The sequence below is a fragment of the Chenopodium album genome, chromosome 10, assembly GCF_948465745.1.
Source record: "Chenopodium album chromosome 10, dcCheAlbu1.1, whole genome shotgun sequence".
NCBI lineage: Eukaryota > Viridiplantae > Streptophyta > Magnoliopsida > Caryophyllales > Amaranthaceae > Chenopodium > Chenopodium album.
Genome location: NC_137843.1, coordinates 57504395 through 57518509, shown reverse-complemented (window position 1 = coordinate 57518509; position 14115 = coordinate 57504395). Strand labels below are relative to the sequence as shown.

Here is a 14115-nt window from a genome sequence, read left to right as displayed (position 1 = left end):
ACATAAGTATGACCGCCTATGATCTTGTTAAGCCCCAAACTACAAAAGCCCACTAATTGATGCTGTTAGGCATTTGTCTGATGGATTGGCACACTATAATCTTCGGAAGATAATCTTTTATTAATTTAGCAATTTTTGGTATAGTTATCAAGTTCAAGTCGAAAGAGAACACAACTTAAGTACAGCTTTCAGTAATAAAAAACGGCAAGTACTAAAAAGTGGTTCCATCACTAAACATTAGCAGAATAGCAGAAGCCACTGAACAAGTGAACATCAGCATAAACTGATACAGCCAGACAGGCCAAGTAAATGAAGTAACATTGACATTGAAGCGGCTTCTCATACAATCATCATTTGCTGAAAGCGAAGAATGCTGCATACAAGGGGGACTACAAAAGCTAATTCAAAGTATGAAACATTCGGAGTTTTTCAGAAAGCCTTCAAGCATCAGATTCTAATCTTCTATGCTGCAACAACTATTATACAGGCTGTATAAAACAGCTGAATGTTTTACAGGCAGATTTTCCAAGGTTGTCAATATATATGCAACCCCCCATATTGAAAATTTACAAAAATTTGGGGGGTGGAGGGGAGGGGGGGAGGGGGGGGGGGGGGGGTGACAGAGCGCGATTGCTCCCCACCAAGCGGTTTCCATAACCCCATCACTCCAAATCACCGATAATCCAGGATTAGAATCCAAAAGGAGTTTCATTTGTGATGGTACAAAATGCATGCCTTGCTAGTAGACTACTCAAAAAGCTATTGTCGTCTTGTATTGAAGCCTCGTATTGTAACACCATGCAGGAATTTGGTGTAACCCATAAAATTAATGTTTCCATCAGAACTTCGTATCCAATCCTTGACTAAAGCATAAGCTATCGGGCCCAAGTTCAATTCCTATGCATAATGCGCGAAAATGATAAGAGACAATAACTTGAAACCACAAGAAGAATAGGAGAAAGTTGATCAATTAAATGCGTACCCTTGCAAAGTCCTCAACTGAGATCCTCCGGTTACCTTCCTGCTCAAAATACTGAAACGCCGTGGTAGCAATTCTATCCCAGTCTTCAAGAGCCTCAAGCTGATATACACTGATTGCCGCAGCACAAAACTCTTCAAAATCTATCTTCTTGGAAGAAAATGGCTCCATCTACATTAAAAGGCTCGATTTGTAAGCCTTTACTTAAAAAAAAAAAAAAAAAAACTTGGTTCCAATGTAATTAATGATTAAACATGTAAATTTAGTTTCACTAATATTATCAAGTAATCAAACTTTGACATATTAAACTGTCTTACAAAAGTAAAAAAATCAGAAATTCTGGCGTCAATCATGGCATCAGTTGCATTTCTCGCGACGGCCTGTAAATAAGTGACGTGATTAAAAAAAAAAAAAAAAAGGGAAACTCAATTAGAATATTCATCTATCTGAGGCTCTGAGTAGACCAGTTGGAAAATTATGGGTGGGGGTTGCACTTACAGCTTTAAAATTCTCAAGAGAGACACACCCATCTTTTGGCTCTAGGATAGACTGTGCTTTGAGGTAAAAGAGCTCATTATCTGTCAGAGCTTTTGAAAGAGCCTGCAATTATGCATATAGTTATTGAATGGTAACGGATTATATGAAGATTAATACATGAGGCATTGTCATAGAAAAAACTTTCCAGGTTTACATGCAGATTAATCACCATTACTGTCATCTATTACAGCCTACAAATGTCTTTGAGGGACCATAAAAGTTGTTTTTAAAGAATTAGCATCCCTGATCGTGTTGAGATAGTGTAGCAATTCAACACTCAAATGAGTTGATGTGTTTATTGACACATTGCTGACAGCTCTTTATTTATGAGAGCAAATGCTAGGGCCATTATAAATCTAAGGATTCTCTTGCGATGTGGGACAAAGTTTAGTTTAGTTTAGCTTATGACATGCCAAACCTACAAAAGTGGGTGCACATCAGAGATAGAGGTTCTCACCTTTAGAGCTGCTCGTTTGAGAGGGGTGGCCCGCATAAATGACCTTACTAGCTTGATCGGGAATATATCTAAAGGAAGAGGTCTGTTTTCATCTCTTAACCATGGATGAGCTGCAAGTAATGTCATCAATGGTTATGTCAGGAAAGTAATTAGGTATATGAGATATAAGGAAGCCATAACCCATTTACATAAACCCAAGCAAATGAAAGTACTTACCAAGTGCTTGTGCTGCCGTCATCCTTTTCCTATAATCCTTGTTCAGTAGCCTTTTAACAAAGTTTTTGCCCTCTGCTGATATATTGGGCCAAGGAATGTCGTCAAAATTAGGATCAGCCCTTACCACTAAACTTAATGTTTCTGATTCAGTTTTTGCGTAAAAAGGTCTGCTTCCACATAACAAGGTGTACGTTATGACACCAATGCTCCACATATCTGCTTCAGTGTTATATGATCCATGCAGCACTTCAGGTGCAACATAAACAGCACTTCCAACTACATCATCAAGCCAGCGATCTGCACATCAAAAGAAGTTTATTAAAACTACACTCGATGTAAAGTAACAGTCAATAAGTCCACAGTACACAAACTTTTATACATCAGATTAAATAACTCATGAGCAAGAACATTAGACAATTTTCTAATAAGAATAATATCACATTTTGAACTTTAAGACATCAGCTATAAATAATTTCACCTGTTGATTATTAAATTAAATTTTCCCTAACTTTAGGGGGTGTCTTCACAAATGGTCCTATGCCCTATTGAATAAGGAAGACAACTTATATCTCCTAATACAACTTCACCACCTCCCCCAACCCAAAAATATATAAATAAATAAATATAAAATTAAAAAATTGCTGCTTCCTCTCAAGCAACCACCAATCCACCATTCCACCCTCACCCTAGCAGAGAGCTCAGACGCCAGGTTTTGGAAGCAAAAGTAATTACTTCTCTTGTCTCAATATCAGCAGCTCTATCAGTTGCGATGCAATAGACTAATATAAGAAACTTCCTCAATTCAGTTCAAGCATGACTAGGCTTCTGAGTTCATTGAGAAACACTCAGATGACAGGTTCAGAAATATTGCGACTTAGAGTTCTCATTTTTACTCGCACTACAGTTTCCTTTACTTTATAAATGCAGCTTATTAGTTTTGTTTGTGGACATTTGAGTTCAGTTAATAGTAATGATTCTAATGATTTTTCAATCAATTACAGTAAAAGTTTTTATGGTGGTGCTTCCATATAGTATGTCCCAAACTTAATTACTTCGTATATATTCACCTTCCACTAAATTATCGTCATTCTATTTTTCATTTATCTTGAATCAAATAGTAAAAGTTTGCAACTTTTTCTATTTTGTGTTGATTTAAGTAAAGTTGCTTTAGTTACAGATGATTTTTCCATTCAGCTGGTTCAGTTTAAAAGTTAAAACTTATCTAAGTTACCATGGAGAACCAAAAGATGAGAGTGAGGGGTGGGAAAGAACAGAGTTTAAAAAGTAAAATCAAGGATTGAGAGGTCAATTAATTTCGACTTAAGTCTATTTTGGGAATTATTCACAGATGACGGCCATAAGGTGAGAATTATTCTTGTCAAATTTTCCAACATTTATTAAGCCAAAGTTATAAAGTAGAACTTTAAATCTTATTAACTTCATTGTAGTTATTGCAAACACTAAAAGATAAGTTGTCATTACCTGGCCTGACATAATCAGAAAGACCAAAATCTATAACCTTTAAGCGCGCATCATCATCTTTTGTAGCAAAAAGAAAATTCTGCCAAGAAATAGGGTCCTCTGGTGGTTAACAAACCTCCAAGTAACTCCTTAGCTAAAAGCATAGAGCCACAGTGACAATTCCATACCTCTGGTTTTATATCACGATGCACAATACCCTGAAGATGGAAAAATGCAACTGCAGACAATATTTGCACTACAATTCCCTTGGCATCTTCCTCGACATATCTCCGATCTCTGGAGCATTAAACAAACAAAACGAGGCTTATAGAAAATAAGTATAGAAATTCATACAATCCCCCTCACCCCCAACACACTCACACAAAAAAACCTCCCCGGGGAATCAATGAGACTGCACCAAAATTTTACCTTAGCGATAGCTCACCACCTTCACACAATCTGTAAGTCAAAGACTGATCAGAAAACAAAATTATAACTAAGGGCCTGAGTGCCAAACTATAGCACAAGTACAATATGAAAGAGAGGACTTCGTGTCTTAGATAAATAAATTAATAATCGATGACAATAGAAGAAAAATACAAATTAAAATTAGACACCATTTCAATGAATTCTACAAGCTGCATTTATCTGCAAATCCCAGTAAAATGTTAAATCATGCAAAATCTGACAAAATGTCAAAAGCTTATTCTATAGCTACTGATTCAGAAGTCAAAACGTGTTAAGCGTGCAGAATTCAGGAAGCACTTACTCCATGACTAGGTAGACGTTGTTAGCATCCTCAAATGCATCTTAAAATTTGAGCATATGCGGGTTGCCAGACAACGCTTTCAACATTTTCACCTCCCTGCGGACATCTTCAATTGCAACAGCTGAAGTCATCTGCAGAAAGGCATCATTTCCATAACTTTCATTCATTATTACTCATTAAACCTACGAAGAACTAGATAATTAAAAAAAGCAATACTTATACTAAAACCTACTTCATACATTATACCCCTACAACTCAATTAAACTCCAATCAGAAACTACCATCAGTGGAGATTATTGAAGGCAAAGAGTCTCGAGATAGAGGCATAACATTAACTAATCCCTGTATCATGACGTTGCCACTGGATTAATTAGATGTTCTAAGTTCGGTATATAAGCCCAGCATTTCCAAAATATAAATCAATTGCTACACACACACACACAGGTGAACCAGAACTTTTAAATTATATATAAGCACTTCTCAAACAACCAAGCAAGGTTAAAATGGGAAACAAAAATCTCCACATTAGTCCCAAGCTTAGTCACATAGATAATCTCTCCTTCCCCTCACTATATAGCATCAAAAGTTCAAAACCAACCTCATAAATATTTCCATTTCAACCCTTTTATCTAAAATATCAAATCAAATGATAGCATAACTACAAAAATAAAGATCCCAAGTCAAACTCCACAGCCAAATAAAATAAGTTTGTCAAATAATCAATCAATCAATCAATCAAAGCCTTAATCCCAAAAGTGGGGTCGGCTAACATGAACCAAATTTGATTATTCCGTGTAGTCATCAACATAAATCTTTCTCCTCCATCCCTTACGATCCAAAACTTCATCCTCACGTAAATCCATGCACTTCATATCCTTCCTCACTCCTTCCAACCAAGTCATCTTTGGTCTCCCTCTTCCTCGTTTAATCCCTCCATGGTCCCACTCTTCCACTCTTCGCACCGGTGCACCCTCGGGTCTCCGTCTTACATGTCCAAACCAACGCAGACGATTTTCCCTTAATTTATCTACAATGCCCGCCACACCTACTTTCTTGCGAATAACCTCATTTCTGATTCTATCTCTTAAAGTGTTTCCACACATCCACCTTAACATGCGCATTTCCGTAACCTCCATCTTTTTAATATGCTCTTTCTTAGAAGCCCAACATTCTGTACCATAGAGCAACACTGGTCTTATGGCAGTCCTGTAGAATTTTCCCTTCAACTTTAAGGGAATGCTGCGGTCGCATAACACTCCCGTGGCCGCTCTCCATTTAAGCCACCCTGACTTAATCCTGTGGGTCACGTCTTGATCAATGTCACCATTCTTCTGGATGATCGACCCTAGGTACTTAAAACATTCACTCATGGTCAAATCCTTTCCATCCAAACTCACCACTTCATTGCTTGTCCCCCTCTGAGTGCCAAAACGACATACCAAATATTCAGTCTTACTCCGACTTAGCTTAAACCCTCTAGATTCCAACCTTTGCCTCCATTGCTCCAACTTGACATTAACCCCATCCTTAGTCTCATCCACCAAAACGATATCATCTGCGAACAGCATACACCATGGAACCTCATCTTGAATTGGTCTAGTTAATTCATCTAGAACCGTTGCAAAAAGAAAAGGGCTTAATGCAGACCCTTGATGCAATCCGATTGTAATAGGGAAATCTTTTGTCAACCCTCCGCATGTCCTCACATTTGTTGACACATCCCGATACATATCCTTAACTAGGTCTACATACCTTCGTGGGATACCTTTCTTCAACATTGCCCACCAAAGTATCTCTCTTGGCACCTTGTCATATGCCTTCTCTAAATCAATAAAGACCATATGAAGATCTTTCTTCTTTACCCTATAAAACTCCATCATTTGTCTTATCAAATGGATTGCCTCCATAGTAGATCTCCCAGGCATAAAACCAAATTGGTTATCTGAAATGCTTGTGCATGCCCTCAACCTTTGTTCAATCACCCTTTCCCACAACTTCATAGTATGGCTCATAAGCTTAATTCCTCGATAGTTAGAACAATCTTGAGCGTCTCCTTTGTTTTTATAAACCGGGACCAAGGTGCTCTTCCTCCAATCTTGTGGGATCCTTGTAGCCGTCCATATCTTGTTGAAAAGGTTTGTTAACCAATCAATACCAATCTTACCCAAACACCTCCACACCTCTATCGGTACCCCATCAGGGCCAACCGCCTTCTTAGGTTTCATCTTCCTCAGTGCAATCTCCACCTCTACTCTCCTAATCCTTCGCACATACTCCATGTTGATTTCTTCATCACTCATAGAGGTATCTCCTATCACAACTCCATTACTTCCATTAAATAATTCATCGAAGTACCCCTTCCACCTGTCCTTGATGCCCTCCTCTTGCACTAGGACCATTTGGTTCTTATCTTTGACACACTTCACCATGCCAATATCCTTCCTTGCCTCTTGTCTTCTCTTTGCCATCTTATAAATGATCCTTTCTCCCTCCTTGGAATCAAGCTTTTCATAAACCTCCTGATATGCCTTTTCTTTTGCTTGGCGAACAGCTGCCTTTGCCTTACTCTTAGCCTCCTTATACGCTGCAAAGGTTTCATCACTCCTACATTTTCCTAAGGCTTGATAGCATTCCCTTTTTTGCTTAATTACTGCTTTCACCTCTTCATTCCACCACGAAGTATCTCTCTGTACCGAAGTTCTTCCCCTTACTTCCCCTAAGACCTCTTTGGCCACTCTTAGGAAACAGTTCTTCATTCGTAACCAAGTCTTGTCCGGATCCACCTCTCCATCCCAATCCGCTTCTTCAATTACCTTTTCTGTAAAAACCTTAGCTTTTGCATCCCTTAGGGTCCACCATCTTATCCTTGGTTCTTCTTGTCTAACTTTTTTCTTCGCCTTCTCTTTCAGACGAATAGTCATTACCAATAGCCGGTGTTGGGTGACCACACTCTCCCCTGGGATAACCTTACAGTTTATGCAACTTTGTCTATCTATGCTCCTTGTGAGCAGGAAGTCTATTTGAGTTGCATTTGCGCCATTCCGAAAAGTTATCAAGTGTGAATCCCTCTTCTTAAACCAAGTATTAGCCAAAATTAAATCATATGATTGGGCAAAATCCATAATAGCTTCACCACCGGCGTCCCTCTGCCCATACCCAAAGCCTCCATGGACACTCTCATAGCCATCTCGGCTCGCCCCAACGTGCCCATTTAGATCCCCTCCAATATATAACTTCTCTGAGTGGTGGACACCCTGCACCACCTCGTCTAGGTCCTCCCAAAATTGTCGTTTCTCTTCTGCATCTAAACCCACTTGGGGAGCATAAGCACTGATAACATTCACAATCTCCTTGCCACATAGCAACTTCAGCCTTATCAACCTATCGTTCTTCCGATAGACCTCGATCACCTCTTTTGCCAACCTCTCATCGAGAACCACACCAACTCCGTTCCTAGCTCCACCATTCCTTGTTCTGTGGCTCGTTTCTTGCCCAACATACCATACCTTATACCCCAAAACCAAGCCTCGAGCTCCTTCTCCTGTCCATCTTGTCTCTTGGAGGCACATGATGTTCACGCGTCGTCTTTTCATTACTTCTACCAATTCTGCTGATTTTCCCGTAAGAGACCCCACATTCCAAGAACCAATCCGCAAACTAAATTCTTTTCTCCCACGCTCCCTCCTGATCCCAACTCCAAGCCCTTGATTATTTGACACCACAATTGGGCAATATGGCGCGTCGCTTCTGGGCGACGACCTAGCAACCCTTACATACTTATCACTGCACCCGGGTCTGGGAAGTGCAGCGCGTCGCTCAGTAGGGAACGCCCCAATGGCACGCCCTTGCTCATTTGACACCACACTCGGGCAATGTGGCGCGTCGCTTCTGGGCGACGACCTAGCAACCCTTGCATACTTATCACTACACCCGGGTCTAGGAAGTGCAGCGCGTCGCTGAGTAGGGAACGCCCCCACGAAAATATCTGTTTGGCTCATGTCATGGGATGTGACGAAGTTTTATACTGGCTGTCACTGGCCTACCGTAACCCTCCTCCTTTATCCAGGCTTGGGACTGTCACGAAAATATCTGTTTGGCTCAAATAGACTTCTTAAAAATGTTTAAAAAAAATCAACAGACAAACATAATCCAACATATAATATTATACACATAAACACCACATTTCATCAGTTAATAAACAAATAGTTGCACAATTAACAAGCAACAAACCATATCAAACACATACTCAGATCACATGTATAGTCCAAATCTCATAATTTTAATACTCAAAAGTACCCACCAAAAAATCCAACTCCAGGTACAAACAGACAAAAATGTAACAATCAAATATAATCCAACAAGAAACCCTATGTTAATATTCAAATTGATCAATCTCACACACATAACCACCTCGCAAACTCGAAACCACCAACACATACATACATTAACAATTTAACCATCAAACAAACCAAAATGGCACATACTACCGCACCTTAGCTCTAGAAATAATCTTGACAGCAACAGAAACACCTTTGACATCCCCTTTTATACCCTTTGCCCAACAAGTATGACTAAAATGCCCTCGACCCACTTCCTTCCCTAATTCATATTTTGCCCCAAAATTCTTGGAATACCCAAAATTCTTGTCTAAACTCCTTTCTCTTTCTCTTTCTTGCTCCACCGTCCTCTCCGGCGTAACCCCACCACTTTTCTTCCTCCGCCGCCGAAACGCCGCCATAATAGGCTTCGCCGGCGACGGCGGCGGAAAGGGCCATTTCATCATTCTCCTTCCCGGAGTTCTCGCCGGAGAAGGGGTCATTCCTGCGGGTAAAGGGCTAGGAAAAGGCGTCGTTTGAACACTCGCCGGAGTTGGGTATTCAATGGCGGATGAAACGGCGTCGTTGACCGCCAGTGAAGTAGTCTTCTTGCTGAAACAGTGCCCCATGATCAGACGTCCAATGAGATGATTATAAATTAAAAAGTCTAAACCTTTTTTCTAGAGAGAGAAAGTGAGCTAAAGAAGGAGTAATTCAAAGTAGAGGGAAAAGTTGAAGTTGGCATTTAAAGTTTGAAGCTTGTTTGGTATTTGTCTGATGGATTGACAATTTGGGACACTATAATCTTTGGAAGATAATCTAGCAATTTTTTTTAAGGAGCACACAGTATTTTAATTTTTAAGTTCGAGTAGAAGAGAACGGAATTGCATTTATGTTTCATTGTTTCTCATACTTGCATTTATGTTTCTCAACATGAGAAACATTTATGTACTATGTTGTCTATGTACTTCCTCCGTTCCTTTTTAGTTGACGCGTTTGATTTAGGCACATATATTAAGGAGAGGAGAGAGAGTGAGAGAGAATGAAAAAGCAAGTGGGGTACCTTGTAAATGCAAGGTAAAAAAGTTACCCCAAAAGGAAACGTGTCAACTAAAAAAAAACTTCCTTAAAAGGAATACGTGTCAACTAAAAAGAAACGGAGGTAGTATATGTTTCTCACAATGGCAAATATTGTAAATAATAGCAAATTCTTAATTATTTTATTGTTTTTTTTAACTCGCCTTCTTCATCCTCCTTCCATTTTCATCATCAATGTCGAACGAACCCTAACACCATAACAAACATCATGTCCAACACCATAAAAAAAAAAAAGAAAGAAAAAAAAAAAACCAACACTAACATAACCATCTCTGATGCCTTCACCGTCAAATTTAATAAAAAAAACCAAAAGAAAAATATACTTTCTCTTAGTACCTGTTCTCATACGATTATTTTCAGTTCACTTCAAAGCTCTAATAAGTTCAGTTCATTTCAGTTTAGCTCCTAATTTCCCTCTCGTATAAAATATTCATTTCATTTCAGTTCAGCTCAATCCACTTCAGTTCACTTCAACTCATTTCACTCAATGAGAATAGGCCCTTAGTCAATTTACTTGACCCGTAGCTTTTGACACAATATTTAAAGAGAGGAGAGAAATTGTGCACATTATTATACTTTGGAAATTTTAGAAAATAACACCACAAAAAACCTTAAAAATGGATTATAACACCACAAAAAATAAAACTTTTATTAAAAAAAAATAAAAATAAATAAATAAATAAAAAAACCCAAAATTTTGATTTCTCCACCTGATAATAGATTTTTGGATGAAATCCGTTAGTGGGGTCATAATAGACACATGACAAATGCTTATTGGTTTTTAAAAAAAAAAATTAATTAAAAAAAAAGAAAAAAAATACCCAAACCCAGCCAGCCCCACCACCGGCACCACCAGCCCTGCCGCCGTCAGCCTAACCCAAGCAGCCGACACCCCCTACCCTCACTAAAACCGCCAGAATCAACCCAGCCACCCCTTCCCCCCTTCCTCCTCCCCGAAAACCACCCTTTTCCTCCATAATCGAGGTTGCAATTAACGATTCGTGGGTTGCAATTAACCCCAAACCCAGCACAAATCGGTGTTGCTACGGTGCTGGGATGTTACGATTGGTGATGTTGAGGGGTTTGCGTGGGTTGGAGCGGTGAGTGAGGGTGTTTGGTGGTTATGGGGGCGGCTGTGGTGTTGTTGATGTTGTGAGGCTAGGCAGGGCTGGGTAGGTGGTGGTTTTCAGGGAGGGGGAAGTGGTTTTCGGGGAGGGACAAGGGGGGATTTTCGGAGAGGGGGAAGGTAAGGATGGGTGGTGGGCTGATGTCGCCGGTTTTGGTGGAGGCAGGGGTGCCGGCGACAGGTGGCGCCGGTGGTGGGGCTAGCTGGGTTAGGGAATAGAATTTTTTTTTTTAATTTTTCTTTTTCTTTTTTTTTAATTTAATTTTTTAAACCAATAGGCTATTGACACATATCAATTAATGGCCTCACTAACGGATTCCATCTAAAAATCCGTTGAGTGGTGGTCAAATCAAATTTTGGGGTTTTTTTTATGGTGTTATAATAAAAACTTTTTTTTATAGCGTTATAATCCAATTTTGGGTTTTTTTGTGGTGTTATTTTCTAAGATTTCTTTATACTTTTTTATCCAAAATTTGTCCCTCAAATGCACTTTATAAGAGTTATTTAATTATCGTTATTTAATTATCTCCCAAAATCTTACCAAATACTCCTCCTTAATATACGCGCCAAAATAAAACGCGTCAACTAATAAGAAATGGAGGAAGTATAATATGTATCAAATAATATGGAGTATGACATTTACGTTTTAGGAGGTATTTCCTCCGTTTTATAATTATTGCAACACTTTTCTTTTACATCCGTTTCATAATAATTGCAACACTTTCTTATTTAGTAAATACTCACTACTATTTTATTATTTCTCTCTCCTACCAATCCTACTTTTATTATTATTATTATTATTATTATTATTTATCTCTCCTATTAACAATTATATATTCCCACTAGCAATACATTATATTATAAAATTCACCTTTTGGTCTCTATATTCTTCATCCTATATTTTTCCTAAAACTTTGTGCAACATCTAGTCTAGTGTTGCAATTATTACGATACGGATGGAGTAAATAAAAATAGAAAAAGTTTAAATTAATGGCATGTTTAACTCCAAATGGTAAGTCGTAAGTATTTGTCATTGTTTGAGAGTGTTCCCTCCAATGTTGAAGAATTCCTAGATCACCCTTGTTAAAGAATTCTCAAACTCCATTGATAAGGAAAGAGAATAGTAGGTATGTAAATTAGAGCTGTTCATGGGCAGGACGGCCCGCTAAGCCCGCCCAACCCGGCCCGCAAAAAGGGCGGGCTTGGACAACCTTTTTGAAAAAAATTGGATATTTGGGCGGGCTAGGCCCGGCCCGTTAACATAAATGGGCGGGTATGGACAAGAAATATGTATCGCGGGCTAGCCCGTCCGGCCCGTTTATTAATATATAATAATAATAATAATAATAATAATAATAATAATAATAATAATAATAATAACATTCTTATTTTAATAATTTTATTTAGTTAGTTAGTTATGACATACTTTGTGTATTTTTGAAAATAAATACAAAGAGACTATATTGAACTATAAGCTTTTATTAGTTACAATTATTAATTTTAATTTTATATTTTATCATTAACATTTATTAAATAAGTTTTATCTTACATATATTTATAACATATGTCATAATTTCAACCTTTTTTAAAATTTCTATTACCATTTGTGAACAAAAAATTATAAGACAACTATACCAAAATAATTTTAGCACAAGTAAATAATAAAAAGATTAGTTAGTGTTATAAAAAATAAAACAAAAATTAAGGCTCGTTAGCCCGCGGGCAAGCCCGGCCCGTTTAACAAGCGGGCATGGACAAAGTATCAAGCCCGCATAAAAGGGTTCGGGTTTGCTACATAAAGCCCGTTGGACAAAAAAATAAGCATAAGCCCGGCCCGCTACCCGTCCAAGCCCGCAAATGATCACCTCTAATGTAAATGTATGTTTAGCCAAAAGGACGAAAGTTACAATGTTTCTCATGTTGATAAAATTGTATTTTCTCGAAGAAAACACAGCTTCAGTATTCCAAAGTGATACAAAACACAACCTCTAAGTATTTGGGGTGGGGTCATCAATTGTTTCCTGTACTAAAAAAGGATAACCCAAGCAAGCAGCTCTTTTTCCTCTCAACTTTCCACTGCCGTTTTCCTAGGTTTCTAGGGTTCGAAGTCTGTTCTTGGGTGTTCTTGATTTTCCACACTATTTTCACTCCTTCTTTGTCCACAAAGATCCTTTGTCTACTATATTTTATTATCTCTTTGTTAGGATTCTTTATTTCCATGCTCCAATCAGTTTTTTTTGGAGGTTTTTTTAATTCGTCTTTCCTAGTACGAAATTTACTTGCCGCCAAAGGTTAAGTTCTTCAGCCCCACCTTTCTTCTTGGTTACTAATCCTACCCCATTGATTACCACGTGTAATTGTACAAGGCCCAGGAAGTGATTAGTGTCCCTTAGGGGTTTTTTTAATAAGGAATTATAAGGAATTAATTCTTTTCTCATCCTTTCTCAGCTCATTCTATCACTTTCTCAATATTCTCTGTTTTCCTTACTCCATACTTCAATAACTACTCTTCTTTATTACTTTAGCTTGTAGTTGTAGTTTGTTGTCCTCGTCATAATGGCGCATGTCAATTATTGGACTGTCTACCAATCGGGGGTCTATTTAAATCAGCCTTTGGAGCATTATTTAACAAATATCGATTGGAACAAGGCGGTTCTTGGTCGTTTCTTTGGGCCTACTCCTCCAAGTCGATCCATGGTGCAACAGATGGTCGATACTCAGTGGCTCTCACGAGGTAATATTGTTGTTCATCGTACTGGTTGCTACTATGTTTTTGCATGTTCAAATTTGGCGGACGTAGAGGCCTTACTTGAGCAACACACTTTCGTTTTGGATGGTCGTATTTGCAACGTTCGTAGGTGCAATAGGTTTACTGTTCCTGGGAATGTTAATTTTGATATTACTAGGCTTTGGGTTAGGGTTTATGGTCTTCCTTTTGGGCTACTTGACCCGGAATGGGCTGTCGAAACGCTCAAGCTGGTGGGGGTTGTAGAAACCTTAGATTATGATGGGGATGGCCTTCCGGAGGAGCCGGAATACAGGGGACAACAGCTTATAGATCTCTCTAAGCCTTTAGTTCCAGGTTGTTTTGTGCCCGGTGAAGCTGAGCCGCTTTGGATTTATTTCCGTTATGAAGGTGTGTTTCGGTTTTGTAAA

General features: G+C 38.7%; 1 pseudogene across 1 annotated transcript; it reads right to left on the bottom strand.

The window, feature by feature from the left end:
• Positions 1-666: 666 nt before the first annotated feature.
• On the bottom strand, positions 667-9605 carry LOC145562665 (CDPK-related kinase 6-like; annotated as a pseudogene). The gene is made up of 11 exons (XR_014094423.1): positions 8912-9605; positions 4420-4550; positions 4086-4109; positions 3839-3947; positions 3672-3750; positions 2190-2486; positions 1974-2083; positions 1478-1579; positions 1297-1359; positions 983-1150; positions 667-897 (listed from the first exon to the last, which is right to left on the bottom strand). The product of XR_014094423.1 is annotated as a CDPK-related kinase 6-like (transcript).
• Between the last annotated feature and the right edge of the window lie 4510 nt (positions 9606-14115).